General features: G+C 42.5%; 1 protein-coding gene across 1 annotated transcript in view; it reads left to right on the top strand.

Annotated features, from left to right (window-relative positions):
- The first annotated feature begins 1794 nt into the window (after window positions 1-1794).
- Window positions 1795-7291, top strand: part of LOC124254002 (chitin synthase chs-2-like) — a 63158-nt gene continuing 57661 nt past the window's right edge. The window contains exon 1 of the transcript XR_006892361.1: window positions 1795-2335. The gene's annotated coding sequence lies outside the window, so the exon portion shown is untranslated. The remainder of the gene's footprint in view (window positions 2336-7291) is intronic.

Here is a 7291-nt window from a genome sequence, read left to right as displayed (position 1 = left end):
CACAGGCAAACTAACATCCTGTGATATATCTGCGACAGATACTGATATGTTGCCATGGTTACTAAGTGGACACTGTTCATGTAATATATATTTAATGTCAGCTGTTCATGAAAATAAACTGAAGTATGGAAATATTTCCTGAAGTAGTCAATATTTTGTTCCAAATTGTTGGTTCACCAGCATGAAAGGATCACATGATTTTTGTCGTGTGCTCTGTATAACCTGAACATCACAATGTCAGCAGTTTCTGGCAGCTAGAGGGGCGGTGTGGTAGCCTGGGAGTTAATGTGAGTGAGTATGGTTTTACGCAGCTTTTAACAACATTTCACCAATATAGTCGGGGACACCAGAAATGGGCTTCACACATTGTACCCATGTGGGGAATCGAACCCGGTTCTTCGGCATGAGGAGCAAACGCTTTAACAACTAGGCTACCCCACCACCCCTTGTTACTGTGTTTCTGCATTTAATTCACCCTCACATTAATTTAAAGATTTACAGTAACCACTCCCATCGTAGGTCAAATTCCATATGGGTCTGTTTGGACACAGAAGTACAAAGTCATTTCTAACCGGGATTTTGACCCGTTCAGGATAATCATCAAATGAATCGCTATTTTAAGAACGCAGTGAACGAAATAATATAAAAAACTAACAGCTCTATAATGGGGACACTGGATTTATAAGGGCTCTTAAGGGAAAGACGAGTGAGATTTATGATCCGTCAGTGTAACGTTATCCGAAACGTATGTACCGAATGTAATATATGTGTTGATAGATGACAAGAAACTCCTATACATATTTTACACTCCCTCAGAAGAGAGTGTGGTCGTTTGGCTCATGTTCACCTGGACTTACCACGAGCAGCTATACGCCCTTGTGGGTGTGATGTATTTACAACATTCTCAACGTCATGCGTGACACCAACAAACTCGATCTTGGCGTTTTGCATGTGGGTATTTCACCAAGAAGATACGAGTGTTGATAGAGAAGCTCTTGGTCTCACACAGAACGAACTGCGTAATAGTGAAATCTTTGTGTGAACATTACATGATCGAATGAGCACCGTCCTGTTCCTCTTCAGTAGTAATGACAATGACAATAACGAATCCTGTAAGAAATGACAATCAAGAAGTCCATCAGTTATGACAATCAAGAATCACCACCGTCTGTAATGACTCTTAAAATCAACGTCAGTTATCAAAGTCAAGAATGCTCAATCTGTAATGACAACCAAGTGACAAGTCAGTCAGTAATCGAGAATTCCCAACAGTATTGACAATCGAGAAAAATCCGTCTGTAATGACAATTGAGAATCATCGTCTTTTATGACAATCTAGAATCACCGTCTGCAACGACAATAGAGAATCACCGCCTGTAATGATAGCCAAGAATCGCCGTCAGTAATGACAATCTAAAATCACTGCATGTAATGACAATCTAAAATCACTGCATGTAATGACAATCTAAAATCACTGCATGTAATGACAATCTAAAATCACTGCATGTAATGACAATCTAAAATCACTGCATGTAATGACAATCTAAAATCACTGCATGTAATGACAATCTAAAATCACTGCATGAAAGGCAATCTAAAATCACTGCATGTAATGACAATCGAGACGTCTGAACATTGTGACAGTCGATAATCACCGTCTGTTTTGACAATCTAGAATCACCCCTTCAATCTCCTGTTCAAGAGTTAAGATTCCTGGTCACAAGACCAGTACTTGTCACAGAGCAGACGTCAGGGACTGAAGACACGAAAATGACACTGACAAAGGCTGACAAGTGAGGCGTCTGACAAAATATGGGACGTGCAAGGTGCGCACCGCCAGCACCCGCTATGAACATCTGCAAGAGATTCCCCACCAGTCCCTAGGGTAAAGACAGTCGACATTGACAGACAATACACCTGCAGAATGCCGTCACAGAAATATGACACGCAACATTCAGTCAGTAATGACAGGAAATATTCCTCGATGGTGGCCGATTTTATCTCGTACCACTGATATCCGAGGCAGGTGACTAGTTCAGACAAGCATTGATCAAACACCTACTAGCTGACGTGATCAAGGCGCAGGCAGAACGCAACGACACTGAGAGTCACGTGATCGTTTTGCTACAACTTGTGGGTAAACAATGCCTTGTTGGTTCAAATATTCTTACTGAAATTTACAACTAAGAGCGTGCACCTCTTATCGGCCGAAGGGACGTTGTTAGAGGCATACCGGCCCGAGGATTCCGGCCGTGGAGTCATTGATGTGATCATCCTGTAGAATCTATACGGCATGGATTGGGAAGGTAGAATGCAAGACGTGTATTCTGGCACCGTAAGTAATTGTGATATATCTGATTCTACCCAGTTACTATTCGAGGAAGCTTTAAACGTACCATAAATTGATATTGAGGGCCGATCAGGGTTTCAAATTGCGGAGAGAGAATTCTTATATTAAAGGAATAGCAATTTACCAATTGACAGTCTTCATATGTTGTCGACTGATTACCTTGATGTGGTGAAGTTGGATATAGTGTAGGCCAGCAATTATATTATTGATTGTAAAATTATTGTTGTTTATTTTAAACGTTTGTTGTTGTCTGCGTTTTTACGACATACTGAAAGTTTCCAAAATATTAGCGCAAAAGAATAGACAAAAGAAAAAAAAGACAAGAAAACAAGAAAAATATTATTTTAACAAAAGTGCAGGATTGTACTTTCAGTGTTTAATATTTGTTGGATCCACAGTCTTTATAGTTTTAGTCATTCTCAGCTTTTCTAGTTTACGTTTCACCTCTTAAATCAATTTTCCGTAATGGGGAAGTAGTGAGAATAAAAACATGAGAATCTTATGTATAATACGTATCTTATATATAATGTCAGATTAACTTGTGCAAAATGCACGTCCAGAACGACCGATGGATTCAAGGGCTCAGACGTCATCATAATTGTTGTAATTTCAAAGGAGATAATTACGTTTTAAATTGAATTGGTACAATTTAAAAACATAGTCGATCTGAGTTGTGGCATGGCACCCAATGATAAGACTGTTCAGCAACCAGTGTTGTGACTTGCTACTCAAACAGTAGACCGTTCAGCAACCAGTGTTGTGACTTGCTACTCAAACAGTAGACTGTTCAGCAACCAGTGTTGTGACTTGCTACTCAAACAGTAGACTGTTCAGCAACCAGTGTTGTGACTTGCTACTCAAACAGTAGACTGTTCAGCAACCAGTGTTGTGACTTGCTACTCAAACAGTAGACTGTTCAGCAACCAGTGTTGTGACTTGCTACTCAAACAGTAGACCGTTCAGCAACCAGTGTTGTGACTTGCTACTCAAACAGTAGACTGTTCAGCAACCAGTGTTGTGACTTGCTACTCAAACAGTAGACTGTTCAGCAACCAGTGTTGTGACTTGCTACTCAAACAGTAGACCGTTCAGCAACCAGTGTTGTGACTTGCTACTCAAACAGTAGACTGTTCAGCAACCAGTGTTGTGACTTGCTACTCAAACAGTAGACTGTTCAGCAACCAGTGTTGTGACTTGCTACTCAAACAGTAGACTGTTCAGCAACCAGTGTTGTGACTTGCTACTCAAACAGTAGACTGTTCAGCAACCAGTGTTGTGACTTGCTACTCAAACAGTAGACCGTTCAGCAACCAGTGTTGTGACTTGCTACTCAAACAGTAGACTGTTCAGCAACCAGTGTTGTGACTTGCTACTCAAACAGTAGACTGTTCAGCAACCAGTGTTGTGACTTGCTACTCAAACAGTAGACCGTTCAGCAACCAGTGTTGTGACTTGCTACTCAAACAGTAGACTGTTCAGCAACCAGTGTTGTGACTTGCTACTCAAACAGTAGACTGTTCAGCAACCAGTGTTGTGACTTGCTACTCAAACAGTAGACTGTTCAGCAACCAGTGTTGTGACTTGCTACTCAAACAGTAGACTGTTCAGCAACCAGTGTTGTGACTTGCTACTCAAACAGTAGACTGTTCAGCAACCAGTGTTGTGACTTGCTACTCAAACAGTAGACTGTTCAGCAACCAGTGTTGTGACTTGCTACTCAAACAGTAGACTGTTCAGCAACCAGTGTTGTGACTTGCTACTCAAACAGTAGACTGTTCAGTAACCAGTGTTGTGACTTGCTACTCAAACAGTAGACTGTTCAGCAACCAGTGTTGTGACTTGCTACTCAAACAGTACAGTGTTCAGCAACTGTTCAGCAACCAGTGTTGTGACTTGCTACTCAAACAGTAGACTGTTCAGCAACCAGTGTTGTGACTTGCTACTCAAACAGTAGACTGTTCAGCAACCAGTGTTGTGACTTGCTACTCAAACAGTAGACTGTTCAGCAACCAGTGTTGTGACTTGCTACTCAAACAGTAGACCAAAGCAACCAGTAGACCGTTCAGCAACCAGTGTTGTGACTTGCTACTCAAACAGTAGACTGTTCAGCAACCAGTGTTGTGACTTGCTTGCTACTCAAACCAGTAGACTGTTCAGCAACCAGTGTTGTGACTTGCTACTCAAACAGTAGACCGTTCAGCAACCAGTGTTGTGACTTGCTACTCAAACAGTAGACTGTTCAGCAACCAGTGTTGTGACTTGCTACTCAAACAGTAGACTGTTCAGCAACCAGTGTTGTGACTTGCTACTTAAAACAGTAGACTGTTCAGCAACCAGTGTTGTGACTTGCTACTCAAACAGTAGACTGTTCAGCAACCAGTGTTGTGACTTGCTACTCAAACAGTAGACTGTTCAGCAACCAGTGTTGTGACTTGCTACTCAAACAGTAGACTGTTCAGCAACCAGTGTTGTGACTTGCTACTCAAACAGTAGACTGTTCAGCAACCAGTGTTGTGACTTGCTACTCAAACAGTAGACTGTTCAGCAACCAGTGTTGTGACTTCAAACAGTACTTCAAACAGTAGACTGTTCAGCAACCAGTGTTGTGACTTGCTACTCAAACAGTAGACTGTTCAGCAACCAGTGTTGTGACTTGCTACTCAAACAGTAGACTGTTCAGCAACCAGTGTTGTGACTTGCTACTTAAACAGTAGACTGTTCAGCAACCAGTGTTGTGACTTGCTACTCAAACAGTAGACCGTTCAGCAACCAGCGTTGTGACCATTCTACTCAAACAGTTGACTGTTCAGCAACCAGTGTTGTGACTTGCTACTCAAACAGTAGACTGTTCAGCAACCAGTGTTGTGACTTGCTACTCAAACAGTAGACCGTTCAGCAACCAGTGTTGTGACTTGCTACTCAAACAGTTGACTGTTCAGCAACCAGTGTTGTGACTTGCTACTCAAACAGTAGACTGTTCAGCAACCAGTGTTGTGACTTGCTACTCAAACAGTAGACCGTTCAGCAACCAGTGTTGTGACTTGCTACTCAAACAGTAGACTGTTCAGCAACCAGTGTTGTGACTTGCTACTTAAACAGTAGACTGTTCAGCAACCAGTGTTGTGACTTGCTACTCAAACAGTAGACTGTTCAGCAACCAGTGTTGTGACTTGCTACTCAAACAGTAGACTGTTCAGCAACCAGTGTTGTGACTTGCTACTCAAACAGTAGACTGTTCAGCAACCAGTGTTGTGACTTGCTACTCAAACAGTAGACCGTTCAGCAACCAGTGTTGTGACTTGCTACTCAAACAGTAGACTGTTCAGCAACCAGTGTTGTGACTTGCTACTCAAACAGTAGACCGTTCAGCAACCAGTGTTGTGACTTGCTACTCAAACAGTAGACTGTTCAGCAACCAGTGTTGTGACTTGCTACTCAAACAGTAGACTGTTCAGCAACCTGTGTTGTGACTTGCTACTCAAACAGTAGACTGTTCAGCAACCAGTGTTGTGACTTGCTACTCAAACAGTAGACTGTTCAGCAACCAGTGTTGTGACTTGCTACTCAAACAGTCGACTGTTCAGCAACCAGTGTTGTGACTTGCTACTCAAACAGTAGACTGTTCAGCAACCAGTGTAGTGACTTGCTACTCAAACAGTAGACTGTTCAGCAACCAGTGTTGTGACTTGCTACTCAAACAGTAGACCGTTCAACAACCAGTGTTGTTGCAAACTACCCAAGCAGTAGACTGTTCAGCAATATGAGTTGTAGGCTGGGTTGTTGGGGGCAGAGATGAGCAGTGGAGTGGAGACAATCAACGGTAACTGATATGTAAGCCGTGCGTGCACTAGCAGTTTAAATCTATTCAGTCGTACGTACAACCTTAGTTTAATGTCTATGGTTAACCGGCGTAAACTATCTGGTGGAATTATCTATCAATGTAGTTGCTATCACTGGCCCTCATCGCTCCCTCTACTGAAGTGCCTAGTTTGGCAAAATGCCTTTCTACATGGTTATCGTCTTGACTACTGCTCTATTCAATCCGACGTTAAACTACGTTTTATCAAGGCAATCGGCAATACGTTATATTTGTTCATCGAAAAATAATAGTTGTCCACCGGGAGCACAGCCCTTCTGACACTCTGGGTAATGCAGAAGGCTGCAGTATTGGGGTGTCTACATATTATCCGGGAAGTTCTTGGTGGGTTCGACTAGGCAGTGTTTCCTAGGAGAAGCCCCATTCGCTGGCTGGCCTGCGTGTAGAGGGGGCGAGGGCCCTGAGCTGATGATGAGCCTTACCAGCCTGACTGTGCCAGGATCTCACGAACCCTTTCTGCTTCATTTGTAATCTTAATCTGTAAAACAGAGTATGTCTTAGCATTCTCATGGGCTCCGTAGGGGTGGGTATATTACTCTTTGATGACTGTTTTGATACCATGGGCATGACATAGATACATTATCCAGGGGTAACGTTTGTTGTTGTTTACGTAGTTGAGTCTCCGCGAGATATCCGTGTTATTGTAGATGACATTATAAGTCGACATTGTGAACCGCGCTGAGATAGCGACAGGGTCCCTGGATGTTGATCAGATTGTACATATCACACAACAATACCTGTAGAGAACACACCTTGGTACCCATGTCACTGGCGTCTGACGTAACGTGTGCATGGGTAGCCAGCTATTCTGCCCTGGTACCCCGAGGATGGCGGCCTGAAGATTAATATAACTGTTTATGTTGCACACATAAATCCCCAAATCCCCAGATAAGCGGTCAAGACCCTACGCCCTACATTATTCACACGTGGAACACGTCACTGTTTTATAAATCATGTTCACCTTTACAATGTTACACAAACTTAACATGTACAGACGCGTATAAATCCGAAAACAGCACCCCTGTTTAAAGTTCTACTGAAGTAAAGGTCGTAAATTAACATTT

This window comes from Haliotis rubra, unplaced genomic scaffold (genome assembly GCF_003918875.1).
Source record: "Haliotis rubra isolate DU_JTF1 unplaced genomic scaffold, ASM391887v1 Scf56, whole genome shotgun sequence".
In the NCBI taxonomy this organism is placed as follows: Eukaryota; Metazoa; Mollusca; class Gastropoda; order Lepetellida; family Haliotidae; genus Haliotis; species Haliotis rubra.
Note: the sequence above shows the minus strand (reverse complement) of the source record. Positions and strands in the feature narration are given on the sequence as shown.